Source organism: Sycon ciliatum, chromosome 8 (assembly GCF_964019385.1).
Source record: "Sycon ciliatum chromosome 8, ocSycCili1.1, whole genome shotgun sequence".
NCBI classification, from domain to species: Eukaryota; Metazoa; Porifera; class Calcarea; order Leucosolenida; family Sycettidae; genus Sycon; species Sycon ciliatum.
In genome coordinates this window covers 33,219,727-33,236,181 of record NC_088650.1, presented here as the reverse complement: position 1 = coordinate 33,236,181, position 16,455 = coordinate 33,219,727, and the positions used below count along the sequence as shown (strand labels likewise).

General features: G+C 48.9%; 1 long non-coding RNA gene across 1 annotated transcript in view; it reads right to left on the bottom strand.

Moving 5' to 3' along the window:
* Window positions 1-554: 554 nt before the first annotated feature.
* Window positions 555-16,455, bottom strand: part of LOC135822836 (uncharacterized) — a 40,671-nt gene continuing 24,770 nt past the window's right edge. Inside the window, exon 3 of the long non-coding RNA XR_010554552.1 lies at window positions 555-860. This is a non-coding gene — a long non-coding RNA (uncharacterized LOC135822836). The remainder of the gene's footprint in view (window positions 861-16,455) is intronic.

Below are 16,455 nucleotides of genomic sequence, written 5' to 3'. Positions count from 1 at the left end.
TGTTTGAGAACTGACAGTGGCAGTCATTTGACTCAGTAGGTGTCTTTGCGCTTCTTTCCCTTCATTGGTAGGGTTGTGCTTGAAGTAAAATAAAATAAATAGAACATGTGGAACATAAATCTAATCAAGCATCAGTACATGTGTTGCGAATTTCAACTTCAAAGCACATGAAATCGCAATGATCACAAAGTTTATGGAATCAGGAGGACACCCTGTGTTCAACGAACACATACACACATGCTGTATTGCGCACACACATGTACACATGTGCGTGCACCCCCACCCCATCCCACAGAAAGCGCGTGCAGCGCGCACATCCATGGACATGTGCATGTACCCCCCGCCCCCCCCCCCCCCGACACACACACACACTCCTACCCATATACATGTGCGTAGGACCCACACACACACACACACGTGTGCACAGACGAATACACAAACACACACGCACGAACACACATAAGATACGTGTAAGTGTACATGGTCTTCCTGGTGCAGATTCTGTGCCAGCACACACACAATGGAAAATACCTCCATCAAGATGCTTGATCAAGTGTTGTGATAATGGCACCGTTTGTTTGTTTTTACAAAGAAGTGTGGGAAGGATTACAATGCGTTATAATTCATAATTGTTCTTTGCCTTGTACTGTGCAGACCAGAATGCTTCGCTATCAACTCCTGGCTTTCCATCGGCATGGTGTTCAGCTGCAGCGGCATCTAGTCCGGGGAGTTGAAGTTGCTGGATGGCTGCACTGACACAGGATGGGTTTGCGTTGGCAATGCGATACGGCAGTCATTCCACATCATGAGCTACATGTTTATGTAATTTATATTGTCGCTCGTCCAGCAACGTCAAGGCTCTGCATGTAAACACAGGAGAACACCATAATAAAAAATACTACTCAGGGGATAATATTATAATTTTGGATTAGCAATTTCGTGACATTTATGAGTTCCTGTCTAAACCATGCCGTGATCTTGATTGCTATCTGTTCACAAAGTACCTTGTTTTGTAACAATACTCTGCCTAATCACTACACTCCGCCAATTATTAGATTCACACAATATTCACAACGTATGCACCACAATGCTGTCTATTGACACTACTTCGAACTGAAATGCTCACTACTCTTCTCCCGTTTTCAACTCCCTCTACCTTATGAATACTCTACATTTACTGGTTTCGTTTCTACCCTTTCCATTGCTGCCAGCTCCCAGTCTTTTTCAATGCACAGCACCACCTTGAAATTTTTGTGATTTGATGTACACATACTTTGAAGTTGAAATTCGAACTACATGATCAGATTTTTGTTCCACATTTTCTATTTATTTTTACTTCAAGCACAACTCTACCGATGAAGGGAAAGAAGCAGCAGAAAGACACCTACTGAGTCTAATGACTGCCACTGTCAGTTCTCAAACAAAACAATTTTTGTCAAATTGAAAAATCTCACCTGTTAGTGTTGCTCACTAGCCACTAGTTATTAGAGTTGTTCGTCCACGAAATTTGCAATATGCCACTACGGTACCACCAAGAGTAGGTAAGTTGGCATAGAACAACAGCTATGCAAAGCCATGTTCATCTCCTCTTCACTTTGGAAGGCAATACAAGCACCCTTCATACCTCGACATTGCCTTGGACTTTGGAGTGGAAGCAAATTCACCATGAGTTTTCCAATTCGCTACAATCGATCTCGGGGTGATGATCGTGTCTTCTTCATCACCACTGCAGCCTGGACAGCCTTCGGGAAGACATGTATCACTCTCCTGCTCAACAGATTCCTACATCTAGATTTGGTTACCGTCAGGGAACGAAATAGAGCTGCAAAACACCAATTGTTTTCTTCCATTCAATTACACTGCTGAGCATGCACAGCATGGTGACAGCTAAGCAGTTCGCACGTCATCAAGCCCAATTTCCAAATATGGAAGGTGTTATTTATGAAATTTGACACGGTTCCTCTTCTCTGATCGGCTCGAGACATAGCTCATCGGAATCAGTGCCCAATTCCCCTTCGTCTGATCTGAAGCCAAGATTAGAATAGAATTACTTAGAAGAAGGAAAGGACCAAAGGTTTACGCCACAGTATAATAATAGAACAGTTCGCGTACAGTGCAGCGATGTAGTGCTAACCTTTCCATTTCTGTCTCTTTTGAGCTCTGCTACATGTGATGGTTGTGAAAAAAGTGGGAAACGGAGTGCAAGCACCAATAGTTACTGAGCGGCTAAAATGCAGCGGTTACGGCTTGAACGTTCGGAACGGAGTTACTGAGCGGAGTGGACAAAATGCAGCAGCTACTGATGGAATATGGCACGCCACTGATTCTTGTCAGTGGCAGTGGCGCGGACCTCTTCCAAGTCCCCCACACTCTTGAAGCTTCTATGGGATGTTCCTTTCTTGGAGATCCTTGATGACCGTGGTGGCGAGTGTTGTCTTTGGTCTACCACGGTGGCCGGTAGCGTATCGCTTCAGGTAGCATGACATACATGTAGCTCTGAAAGCAGGTGCATTGGGGTCCATCCGAAGAACGTGCCCTAGCAATAGGCTAGCATTTGCGTTCTGGGGCGATTTACAGATGCGTGTACTTATTGCCAAGATGACGTCGGGTCAGAACGTGTGAAACAATATTCACTAATGATACTGACATTCAACGACCTGACGTTTGCCTCGATCACGTCTTGGATACATGTGTAGCATGCACGCCCTGGTCGATCTATTCTAAGGCTACAGTTTGTACACCATGGTACACTGACCAACAGACTTCCAGCTGGTCATAAAAATTTAATTCCATTCATTCAAAGAAAAAGAAAAAAAACATTGAAAACCCAGGACAAGTAAAATTAATTAGTTTTCTTCGCACACATGATGTCATTGCCTTGTCAACTACGTCACATGATGTCATTGCCTTGTCAACTACACTGTAACTAATTACTTACTTTGACAGGATCTGGATCAGGGAGTAGTAAAATACACTACTCCCTGATCTGGATCATAGATCATGTAGATGTGGCAAGCTTGCGAAGGACTAAAGCTGTAAGGGACGTTCACGTTCCCTGCAAAAAACGCATTTCGACACCCGGTACCTATACCGGCCATGTGTGCTGGACTTCTGGCAAGTTCTGCGCTTGGCGTGCATGCAGGGCAAGACGTGTGAGATGGCTGGTACTAGCTGGTATGCACGACAACTCCTACAAGTACATAGCACGGGAACACGACAGGTCACCGCGAGACAGCTCACAGCGCGACAACTCACAGCCGACAGCTCACAGTGTCGTCAGCTCACACTCACAGCGAGACAAGTCACAGCCACACCGACTCACAGCGCGGCACAGCCACACCAGCTTAGCAGTGTGGTTACTTTTCATTGATTGGCTGCTTCTGATATCACCCTGATGCCACTGCTGGAACATGCTCTGGCTATAAAAGCTCACAGTTGAATAGAAAAAAATCGTTTTTGGTCATGGATAAGAGTGTCGTGGTGGGATCACTACACCATGGATTCTTCACCAGATTACGTTACGAAAACGCAGCGAATTCTTCCTTCACTTGGAAGACACGCTGTCGCCAAAAATGGATCCCATCCTGGAGTACTTCGAGAAGAGTTACATTGGTACCCTTTGTTACTTTTCCTCAGCGCCCAGGTCAACACACTTTCGTCAACACCGGGTTTCCGCACACAATCGAATCACAGTTCAGTTTTACTCCACTCCGGAGAACACAATTATTCAGACCCATGGAACATAGTAAAATCACAACAGCTACAAACTTGTAGAATCTAGAGCTCAGGTCCAACACAACAAGAACCAAAACATTACCACGCGGCCAGGAACATGAACAACTCACAGAACAAAAGGCACATGCTTCCAAAACCAATACACACTCCGGCCCGGCCGGCCCGTGTCGCATATGCCAGCGATACATGCATAAAAGGAAGTACAGTGAGAAGGAAGTAACGCGTTAACGCAGGTCACATGAAAGCGCGTAGCATTCCCACGTGTAAGCTAACACGCACCACAAATCACGTATCACAGACACAGGGCCTAGGGCACAACTGCAACTGTGCACTACGCACACATTCAAATACAGCTGTAGACACGCACTGCATAAATTTACAAGTACTCGTACAAACTGTGCAGGTCAGCGACACCTGCAGCATCTGCTGGAACAATGGCACAAGGGAGTACTAAGAGTAAGAAAACGTAACATTCCCTCCCTCATGAGCGAACGTGGGAAAACTGAGCGAATCTAAGGCCGATTCCACACTACACCAAATCCTGCCTAAAAAGCCATTTTTCAGGCACTTTTCAGGCAAGTTGCCATGGCGATCACTTTGAGAAACGCGCGAAAGTGAAAAGTGCTTGTTGTCTACAAAGCAACACCAGCACCCTCTTTCAAGGCAACTTTTTACCTTTTCAGGACACTTTTCTGACTTTTCTTCAGCCTTTCGATTTTTTCCGAATGTGTTCCCTGTCGTATCTTTCAGTTGTGGTGAGTTGTGAGCTGTCAACAATGCCACAGGGTCATGTTTAGCCAGGAGCTTGAGGGCAAGCTGATCGAGCTTTGGAGCGGATATTTGAGGCGACCTCCGGCCGGTACAGTTCGCAGGAGCTACGCCGGAGGAGATCGCCATCAAGCTGAATTTGTTTGCTGAACAGCTCCGGGAGGAGGCAATATACTGCGTCGATCGTCCATTCCAAAATCGACAACATGAAAACGAAGGCGAAAGGACTGTACGAGACATACACAACGAAAACTGCCACCGGAATGCCTGTTGGCGAGGTTGACAAATATTCGACCTATGATCTGGAATCCGCCTACACAGCGCGCTAGCGTGGTCAAATTTCAAGATTGGGCACGCGAAAATGGGTGATATTCGAGGATTTTGGCCCAACAAAGAGCCTCTCCACTACCGCCGTTGCTAGATCAAGCACAGGAAAGCCTCACAGTCTAACCTTCAAAGCAAAGTCCCGTGATCGACACTTGTAGGTGTGAATGCAGCTTCACTTTATAAGCCACTTTATGCCTTCAAGGCAAAGCCACTTTCGGCGTAGTGTGGAATCACTTAGCCGGACTTCGGCAGAGGCTGGGAGAGTCACCTTGACTGCCGACGGTTCCACATCTAGGGGCACCAAGCGGTGGACGCTGCGCTTGTACACCTTCCCTTTGACCTTCACGTCCACTACGCGCACCTTCCCGTCCTTTCCAGGATACGTAGCGACCACTCGACCAAGCGGCCACTGAGTCCTTGGGAGCGATTCGTCCAGCATCATTAGGATTTTGCCGACTGTAACCGATGCACTAACACGGTGCCACTTCGTCTCCAAATTGGCTCGAGCAACAATCTCGCGGAGCCACCTCTTCCAAATGCGCTTCATCAGATCCTGAAGCAACTGCCAGCGACGATGCAGACCCCCCTCCGGGGTTGCTTCCAACGCTGTTGCAACTCTCGAATGGCCAACCAAGAAATGCAAAGGCGTTAGCGGCTCCAGGTCTTCACTTTCCTCCGAAAGCGTTGTCAATGGCCGCGAGTTGATGAGAGCCTCGGCCTGCACCAATACTGTCTGGAGCTCTTCTTCAGTTAAATCAGCCTTGTACAGCACAGTCTGGAGAACTTGCTTCATGGAGCGCACGATCCGTTCAACACGCCGCCGAAATGAGGAGAACGAGGCGGATTGAATTTCCACTCAATCCCTTGGCCTGCATACTCCGATGTGAGGTCGGCATGGTCAAGCTGGGCGACTGCCTCCCTCAGCTCTCGCTCTGTCGCAACAAAATTGCTTCCATTATCAGTAAGCAACATCTCAGGTGTGCCGCGACGCTTGCAGAATCGCGTCAGGGCCATCTTGAAGCCAGTCGTGTCGAGAGAGGTAACCAGCTCCAAGTGACACGCTCGAGATTGCAGACACGTGAACACTGCCACATACCTCTTCTCTTGTGTACGTCCTCGACCTCTCTTCACTAGAAATGGTCCGGCGAAGTCCACAGCGGTGCGGGCGAATGCCAGAAGTGGTCCTTGCGTGCGGAGGTCTGGGAGAGGACCCATCCTGGGAGTGGCTGGTTTGCGCCACACCTTCTGACATCCCACGCAGTGGTGCCGATGTGACTTCACCATTTGCTTGCCTTTCACAAGCCAGTAGTGATCGGCGAGATTGGACAGGATGTGATTCGTGCCAATGCTGTGTCGGCATCGCTCATCCTCTCTCCGAATGATCAGCTCTGTCACTCGGTGTCGAGGTGGGAGAATAATTGGCGATCGAAACTCAGATGCCAAGTGGTAAGCCGTACGCAGTCTCCCACTAACTCTTAATACGGGGTATCCACTCTGTTCGTCGATGCGCGGTTGCAACTTGAGAAGAGGGGCACTGCTTGGCAACTCCTTCCCTTTTCTCAGCGTGCTCGTCACTTCACCATAGCTCTCATCTTGCGCACGCATGATCCAATAGTGCTCCGCTCTTTCAAACTCAGCTGGTGAGAGCTCGGGCACGGCAACCTCCTTGCTGTTCTTGATTGCAATCTTCACACGGGCGTCGCTGAGCGTTAGCTGTGGCAGTCGGCTCTTGCGGCGATTGTGTATGGCACGCATGCACCAAGCCGTGACCCGCACAAGACGGCTCCACGAGGAATAGTTGTTTGGACTTAGCCGCAACGGTGGTGACATCATTGCCGTCATCGTGATTTCAGGAGTCTTGAGCATTTGTGGTAGCTCCTTCGGCACAGCTATCCTGCGATCTGGCCATTCGCTCTGTTGCTGTGCCAGAAACGTTGGTCCATGCCACCACCTGCTCTCCTCTGCCAGCTGTGTGACTGTCATCCCACGGGTGGGGAGATCAGCTGACTCCGGGAACATGACGCCAGTTCCGTGCCATAGACTGCTGTTGGATCTCCGATATCCGGTTGCCGACTTCCAGCTTGAACTTTCGGCTGGGTGATGGAATCCAATACTGGACATTCATGGAATCGCTCCAGTAGTGGCTGTCGGCTGCTCTCACACCAAGAGCTTCGCTAACGTACGTCCCAAGACGCACACCCAGGACCGCTCCCTGCAGCTCTAGCATCGGAATGGATCGACGCTTGATCGGTGCTGGTCTTGCCTTGGCCATCACCAGGGTAACCTTCGCTGTACCATCTGGTCGCTCTGCTCGGACGTATGACGCAGCGGCGTAGGCCCGTTCTGATGCGTCGGTGAACGTGTGCACACTCAGACCCATCGACGTTGTGCTATCTTGAAAACAGCGATCAATGCGTAGCTGTGTTAGCTTAGGCATCTCAGCAAACCATTCTTGCCAAGCTACCGCCGTCTCTTCAGGCAGTGGGTCGTCCCAGCCGAGCCCCGCAAGACATAGTTCCTGGAACAACAACTTGCTCCTGATGGTGAATGGTGCTAGTTGCCCTCTGGGGTCAAACAGTGATGCCATGCGACTGAGGACGGTGCGCTTCGTGCACGCAGCGGATGTGGGTTCCTGATAGTGAAACGTGAAATAATCTTCGCTGACCATCCACGTTACGCCCAGTGCCTTTTGTGAGGGCTGTCCAGACGACTCTTGTGCCGTTATGGACTTAGACGTGGCCGGCGCGCGGTGCTCCGGTGGAATTGATTCCATCACTGCTTCACTGTTGCTCAACCACTTCCGGAGATGGAAGCCGCCTTTCTTCAGGAGGTCTTGTAGCTGAGACCGAAGACGCATTGCTTTCTGGTCGTCAGGCAAGGACTTCAACATGTCGTCGACGTAGAATGCCTTGCGAACTGTGTCACTGACTGCTGGGTCGTAGTTCGCTCCGAAACGCTCGGCCGTCTCCAGCAAAGCTCTGCCTGCTAGGTATGGCGATGCACGGATGCCAAACGCCAACCTGGTGAACTCATAGGCCTTGACTCCGTCCCCGGTCTTCCAAAGAAATCGGTGATATCTGCGATCCTCAGGCTGTAGTGATACCTGAAGGAACATCTCCGACACATCAGCAATCAGTGCCACGGGGTGCATGCAGAACCGGATCAGTACTGTGACGAGGTCATTCTGCAGTCGCAGCCCAGCGTACATGTGTTCATTGATGGACGTGCCGTTGAAGCGAGCTGCAGCATCAAACACAACACGGACCTTAGTTGTAGCCTTGTCTTCGCGGACTACTGCGAAGTGCGGCAGAAACCATTGCTCACGGCCACATTGCTGGACTTGATCAGATGTCAGCTCCTGAATGTACGCCTTCTGTAGGTACTCCTCTAGCACCTTTGCATAGTGAATCTGAACGGTTGGTCTTCTCTCTAGAGACCTCAGTAGCGAACGCAGCCGATCCTCGGCCTGCACTCGGTTGCTCGTGATCTGAGGACGCGCTCCATTCTGCCAGGGAATACCGACAACGAATCGACCATCTGCGTACCCTAGCTGCTGTCGAGTCATTTCCTCAGCATGGCGTTCGTCAGGTGACAGGTAGCTCTCAGCAGACGGTTGCATGCCGACTGCTTCCAAGTCCCAGAAGTTACGGACAAGCGAGTCGAGGCCTGTCTGTGTTAGTTCCAGGGCATGATGGGTGTGCTGGACAGAGCTGTCTTGTATGGCTGAACCGAAACAGACCCATCCCAAGGGTGTGCGCCTTGCAATGGGCTCACCTGCCTTGCCAATCCGTTCTTCCTGTGCACTGTGCAGTGCTGCTGAATTTAGCCCGATTAGGATGTCGATGGCGCGTTGATTGCTTGCAGCAGGGAAATCAATGTCTGCTAGATGTGGCCACTGGTGACGCAGACGGCTCCAATCAGCAACGTGCACGTCGCTTGTGATCTTTGGCAGCACATATGCCTCAACTTCTGATATCTCCTGGCTGTCATATTGATGAAGGGACAGAGACACCACCTCTCGCTCGCCTGAGAGAACTTGACCGCCTAGCACACCAACATGCACTGGCTTGCGCTCTCCTCGCAGCCGTAGTCGGTGTGCAAGCCTCTCTGTGACAAAGCTGCATGTTGATCCAGAGTCAAGAAGGACGTTGGCTGTGGCAGTCACTGTTCCATTTGCGACCCTCACCGGTATCGTCATGAATGAGGTCAAGCCGGCCTCGTCGTCATTGGCTGGCTGGGATTCGCTGTTCACATGGTGGCTAGCCTCTTTTCGCGTTGGTGGTGATGGTGTAAAACTGCCTTGTCGTTCACGGTGCAGTAAATGATGCTTGCCTTGACACTCTCGGCACACCGCTGCCATGCAGTCTCGTGCCCAGTGCCCATCTCCCAGGCAGTTGACGCATAGCCGTAGGTTCCGGATCGTGTCATTTCTCTTTTGCACGGGCAGACTCTTGAATTCGCCACAATCTGCAATATGGTGTGCACCCTCGCACTTACCACAGGCATGGCTGTTGTCTGCATGCTGTCTTTGCTCTGAGGCAGCTTGCTCTTTTCTGGAGTTGCTGCGGCTGCTAGAAGCGACCAAGTTACGTTTCGGCCCAGGCTGTGATGAGTCGCTTGATCGTGGAGTCCCAGGACTGGAGATAAACGTGCGCTCCCTGACTCCATATTGCCTGCTGGGCAACGGCCGATTACTCTTGTTTTGGTGCTCCTTGGGCTGCAGTGATACTGGTGGGCGGTCTCCCAGGCCAATTCGTTCCTCAACACGCATCTGCTTCTGGACGTGTGTTATTAGGAATTGCGAGAATGCCTGTATGTCACAGCTGGAATCATCATAACGATCGAAGTAGCGTGCCAGGAGCCGTCGAGGAATCTTCCGGGTTAGCGCCAGGTATAACTCTCTGCCTGGCTGCACCTGGACTGCTTCCATGTTAAGCAGGGTATTGCGGAGCCGAATGGCGAACTTTTTCAGCTGGCTGACGTCACGCTCATTGGTCAAGACTGGCCACTCCATGAGCTCTCTTTCCTGGTTGTTCAGCTCTCGGTCTTGGCCACCGTACCAGCGTTCCAACTCGGCCATGATTGCTTTATATGCGCCAGGTCCATCCAAGACATCAGCAATCAGCTCCTCTGCAGAACCATCAGCAAGGGCCTCCCTCAGATGCGCAAGCTTGTGGTTCTCCGACATCGCGTAACTGTCGTCAATCAGCCGAAGGAAACGCTGCCGCCACTTCAGGTAGCTTTTCACCTTCCCATCAAACTTGGGCAGCTCTAACGCCTTCAGGTGACTGGTAACAGCATAAGGCGAGTTCCATGGCATGAATCCAGGCGATGCCATCTGGTGTCCAGGCAGTGCCAGCTGAGGTCCAGGCAACAGTGTTTGCTTCGCTGGTTGGAACGGCACTGCTCCAGGGTTGAGTGGGAGTGTCTCAGTCATGGCACTGCACAGTGAAGCTGCTTGCTCGGCTTTGTCCTTGTTCTTCTGTTGTTTTTCCGATTTTTTCTTCTTCGGAGTCATCAGTCTTCTCGGTGCAGCGGGGCTTGGCTGGGCCTGTCCACTTGCTTCCAGCAGCATTGGACACACGGCGCTACCAAGCACATGGACTTGCTGCAGCTGCTGCTGCCGTGGCGGCTGTGACGGCGGCTGTTGTTGCTGCTGTGACGGCGGCTGCTGCTGCTGCTGCTGCTGCATATGTACTGGCTGGGTAGTGCAGGCAGCTCCGCCTCTGGACGCAACTCCTGCGTTGGCCAGAGCACGTGTAGCAACACGCCTGGACGCAGGCCCATAGTGACTAACAGTACTACTATCAGTGTGGCTGTTATCACTTTCACCACTACTGGCGTTAGTTGTAGTTCCAGTAGTTGTAGAGTCACCAGCAGTGTCACTACTTGAGGCGCTACTGGATGACACATAGTGGTCTGACTCTTCAGACACACCGTCAACGACGTCCGGGACATTCTGCGATAGCTGAGCAGCTGCTGTTCCTGCTACCAGTGTATTCACATTTTAACACTGGTGCGCGCGAGTGGTAACAGAGGATCAGTCGTAAACCTACTACCGGTAACTGCACTGTCCGACTCCGCTCGTGGTGGCATACAAGATCGCAGAGTCGCACTTGCGCCGTCACGACTTCGTTGGAAGACCACGTCCCCGTCCGAAGCGATTTCTCTACGAGGCGACGGACTAGCTCCTGCCGCCGACTCGTGCGCAGATTCTTCTTCGGAACGAGCTTGCTCCAAGGCTTGCCGTTTCTGCAGGACAGCTAACTTACTCTGCAGAACTTGTTCCTGCAGTGCAGCAATCTCTTCTGCCACTCGCACTTCGGCCTCTGCCCTTTTTCTGGCCACTCGAGCTCTCTCCAATTCTACGAGTTCAGTGCTCCCAGGACTGGCACGAGTACTCGAGCGCTCACTTCCAGAAAATCCATATCGCTTGGGTTCCTTTCCTTTCGTCGATCTGTGGCTGATACGCCGCTCCTCACTCATGGCGACGACTCTCAGCAACCACGGAAAGGCAAAAGGATCCCGTCGGAGGTGCCAGTTTATGTTACTTTTCCTCACCACCCAGGTCAACACACTTTCGTCAACACCGGGTTTCCGCACACAATCGAATCACAGTTCAGTTTTACTCCACTCCGGAGAACACAATTATTCAGACCCATGGAACATAGTAAAATCACAACAGCTACAAACTTGTAGAATCTAGAGCTCAGGTCCAACACAACAAGAACCAAAACATTACCACGCGGCCAGGAACATGAACAACTCACAGAACAAAAGGCACATGCTTCCAAAACCAATACACACTCCGGCCCGGCCGGCCCGTGTCGCATATGCCAGCGATACATGCATAAAAGGAAGTACAGTGAGAAGGAAGTAACGCGTTAAAGGGAAACTGAACGCCAAAAATTAGTATGGCTTATCCGAAGGGGAATTGGGCACTGATTCCGATGAGCTATGTCTCGAGCCGATCAGAGAAGAGGAACTGTGTCAAATTTCATAAATAACACCTCCCATATTTGGAAATTGGCCTTGATGACGTGCGTACTGCTTAGCTGTCACCATGCTGTGCATGTTCAGCAGTGTAATTGAATGGAAGAAAACAATGACTTTGGTGTTTTGCAGCTCTGTTTCGTTCCCTGACGGTAACCAAATCTAGATGTAGGAATCTGTTGAGCAGGAGAGTGACACATGTCTTCCCGAAGGCTGTCCAGGCTGCAGTGGTGATGAAGAAGACACGATCATCACCCCGAGATCGATCGTAGCGAATTGGAAAACTCATGGTGAATTTGCTTCCACTCCAAGGCAATGTCGAGGTATGAAGGGTGCTTGTACTGCCTTCCAAAGTGAAGAGGAGATGAACATGGCTTTGCATAGCTGTTGTTCTATGCCAACTTACCTACTCTTGCTGGTACCGTAGTGGCATATTGCAAATTTCGTGGACGAACAACTCTAGTCACTAGTGGCTAGTGAGCAACACTAACAGGTGAGATTTTTCAATTCGACAAAAAATGTTTTTGTTTGAGAACTGACAGTGGCAGTCATTAGACTCAGTAGGTGTCTTTGCTGCTTCTTTCCCTTCGTTGGTAGGGTTGTGCTTGAATAATACAAGTGCTTGAAGTAAAATAAAATAAATAGAACATGTGGAACATAAATCTAATCAAGCATCAGTACATGTATTGCGAAGTTCAACTTCAAAGCACATGAAATCACAATGATCACGAAGTTTATGTAATCAGGAGTACACCCTGTGTTCAACGAACACATACAGACATGCTGTATTGCACACACACATGTACACATGTGCGTGCACCCCCATCCCATCCCACAGACACACGCATGCAGCGCGCACATCCATACACATGTGCGTGTACCCCCCCCCCCCCCCCACACACACACATTCCTACCCATACACATGTGCGCCCCCCCCCCCACACACACGTGTGCACATACAGATACACAAACACACACGCACGAACACACACAAGATACGTGTAAGTGTACATGGTCTTCCTGGTGCAGATGCTGAGCCAGCACAATGGAAAATACCTCCATCAAGATGCTTGATCAAGTGTTGTGATAATGGCACTGTTTGTTTGTTTTTACAAAGAAGTGTGGGAAAGATTACAATGCATTATAATTCATAATAATTTATTTATTGTTCTTTGCCTTGTACTGTGCAGACCAGAATGCTTCGTTATCAACTCCTGGCTTTCCATCGGCATGGTGTTCAGCTGCAGCGGCATCTGGTCCGGGGAGTTCAAGTTGCTGGATGGCTGCACTGACACAGGATGGGTTTGCGTTGGCAATGCGATACGGCAGTCATCCCACAATCACGAGCTACATGTTTATGTAATTTATATTGTCGCTTGTCCAGCAACGTCAAGGCTCTGCATGTAAACACAGGAGAACACCATAATACTACTCAGGGGATAATAATTTTGGATATCAATTTCGTGACAATTATTAGATTCACACAATATTCACAACGTATGCAACACGATGCTGTCTATTGACACTACTTCAAACTGAAGTGCTCACTACTCCTCTCCCGTTTTTATCTCCCTCTACCTTATGAATACTCTGCATTACTGGTTTCGTTTCTACCCTTTCCATTGCTGCCAGCTCCCAGTCTTTTTCAATGCACAGCACCACCTTGACAGTCATTTTTGTGATTTGATGTACACATACTTTGAAGTTCAAATTCGAATTACCTGATCAGATTTTTGTTCCACATTTTCTATTTATTTTTACTTCAAGCACAACCCTACCGATGAAGGGAAAGAAGCAGCAGAGAGACACCTACTGAGTCTAATGACCGCCACTGTCAGTTCTCAAACAAAAACATTTTTTGTCGAATTGAAAAATCTCACCTGTTAGTGTTGCTCACTAGCCACTAGTGACTAGAGTTGTTCGTCCACGAAATTTGCAATATGCCACTACGGTACCAGCAAGAGTAGGTAAGTTGGCATAGAACAACAGCTATGCAAAGCCATGTTCATCTCCTCTTCACTTTGGAAGGCAGTACAAGCACCCTTCATACCTCGACATTGCCTTGGAGTGGAAGCAAATTCACCATGAGTTTTCCAATTCGCTACGATCGATCTCGGGGTGATGATCGTGTCTTCTTCATCACCACTGCAGCCTGGACAGCCTTCGGGAAGACATGTGTCACTCTCCTGCTCAACAAATTCCTACATCTAGATTTGGTTACCGTCAGGGAACGAAACAGAGCTGCAAAACACCAAAGTCATTGTTTTCTTCCATTCAATTACACTGCTGAACATGCACAGCATGGTGACAGCTAAGCAGTATGCACGTCATCAAGGCCAATTTCCAAATATGGGAGGTGTTATTTATGAAATTTGACACAGTTCCTCTTCTCTGATCGGCTCGAGACATAGCTCATCGGAATCAGTGCCCAATTCTCCTTCGGATAAGACATACTTATTTTTGGCGTTCAGTTTCCCTTTAACGCAGGTCACATGAAAGCGCGTAGCATTCCCACGTGTAAGCTAACACGCACCACAAATCACGTATCACAGACACAGGGCCTAGGCTAGGGCACAACTGCAACTGTGCACTACGCACACATTCAAATACAGCTGTAGACACGCACTGCATAAATCTACAAGTACTCGTACAAACTGTGCAGGTCAGCGACACCTGCAGCATCTGCTGGAACAATGGCACAAGGGAGTACTAAGAGTAAGAGAACGTAACACCCTTCGGCACAATGGTCAACGCAGAACGCCATCCTTCCCACCTCCATTGTGGAATGTCCACGACAGCACTCTACAAAATGAAGGCAGAACGAATAACAGTCAAGAACTTCATAAGAAGGGTGGCACCGCAAGTTTTCGTCTACCAACGACTGCCATCATCCCACAATTTGGAAATTCCTGGATGGTATTTTTGTCGAGCAGGCAATGATGGAGCAGTGTGTGGAGAGGGAAAATGCAGGTCATGACTCATGAGGCTCCGAAGAAGAGTAGGAAGTATGAAGATCGGGACAAGCGACTTCGTGCCATACTCCGGTCGTTTGAGACAAGGACGAAGGATGAGTTTCTACGAGGAGTTGCTGCGAACTTGGCATTTCATATAATAATGTGATTCTTACAGGAAATTTCAAGGTTATTTTTTATTTTATCTTATATTTTAACTTTATCTTCATTACTGTCTTCTTCTTGTTCAGGCGTTGTCTTCTTTCTCCATTAAAGTTCTGTTATTTTCTTCTTTGCATTCCATGTAAATTGGATTGGATTTTTATTTATAGTGGTGACTATAACAGACAATTGCCTAATAACAATAGACCCACTCGAGGGAAAGATGCAAAAAGATATGAATAATTAATATAATAGACTACCGGTATTGGATAGGTGATCATGTTCGCATTTTGCATAGCTGAAAGTCATAATTACTAGCGTGAAAAAGCAAGGCATTGGGGTAACAGTTTCTTAAAACGGGCGGAGTTATCCACACAGCGAGCTAGAGGGTGCAAATCATTCCACAGCTTAGCACATTGGAAGGAAGCGCCATGACGGGCAAAGGCAGTTCTGAGCATGGGCAACTTAAGAGTGCGTGATACAAGGCTGCGCGTTGCAAGACCATTATTTAAACGCTCGAACATTTGACTTTATGTGACACTACAGCGGCCTTCCAAACAGCACCACGTCAGATACAGTAATTTCTTGCAATACATGGTTGCCAAACGATCTAGACCAAGTCTCGCAAATAAAGGGCTTGATGGGCTACAAAAACCAGTATCGTACACTGAACGCAAAGCTCGCTTTAGCATTCGTTCAAGCCTACCTAACTGGGTTAAGGAAAGGCCAGCAGAAAAACAATTTGATGCATATAGAAAATCTGGCAACACTAGGCACTTTACAAAGGTTTCTCGGCAAGTCAACGGAATATTGTGTCGATTTCGGAACAGAATACCAATTTTACTGGCTAGTTTGGAGACCATAGAATCAACTTGAGTGCTCCAAGAAAGATCCTGGTCCAAATGTATTCCAAGGTACTTTGCACATATCACTTGCTTGAGCTGCACTCCATGGCAGTAGAATGCAAATTGGTGGTCAGTAATATGTGGCGTAGACAGGAAGAGCACTTGTGTCTTCCGAGCATTTAGAATTAAATTCCGGTTTGACAGCCAGGTACTAATGGCTGAGACAGCTGCAGACAGGGAGTTGCTAAGCGCATTCTTCTGCGTACCGCAAACATACAATAGAATATCGTCAGCAAATTGAATAACTTTCACACAAAACTCGGAGACAATGGACTGGAACGAACGAACATAGAGTACAAAAAGCAGCGGACCAAGAACAGAGCCCTGGGGAACGCCACACATGCAGGGGAAAGGAGGGCTATAGTTCTCAGCAATGTGCACTATTTGGCGACGATTGGACAAATAGTCAGTAAACCAAACTAATGCTGAGCCAGATATGCCAAGCTCAAACAAATCATTAATGAGCACTTGGTGCCTGACCTTGTCAAATGCTTTGGACATATCCACGAGCACAGCACCAGTAATTTGTCCGGCATCGCGAGCGCGAACAAACGTGTCCGTGACGAAAACTAGAGCGTCTTCCGTAAATAGAGAAGTGGCGGCATGCCGGGAAC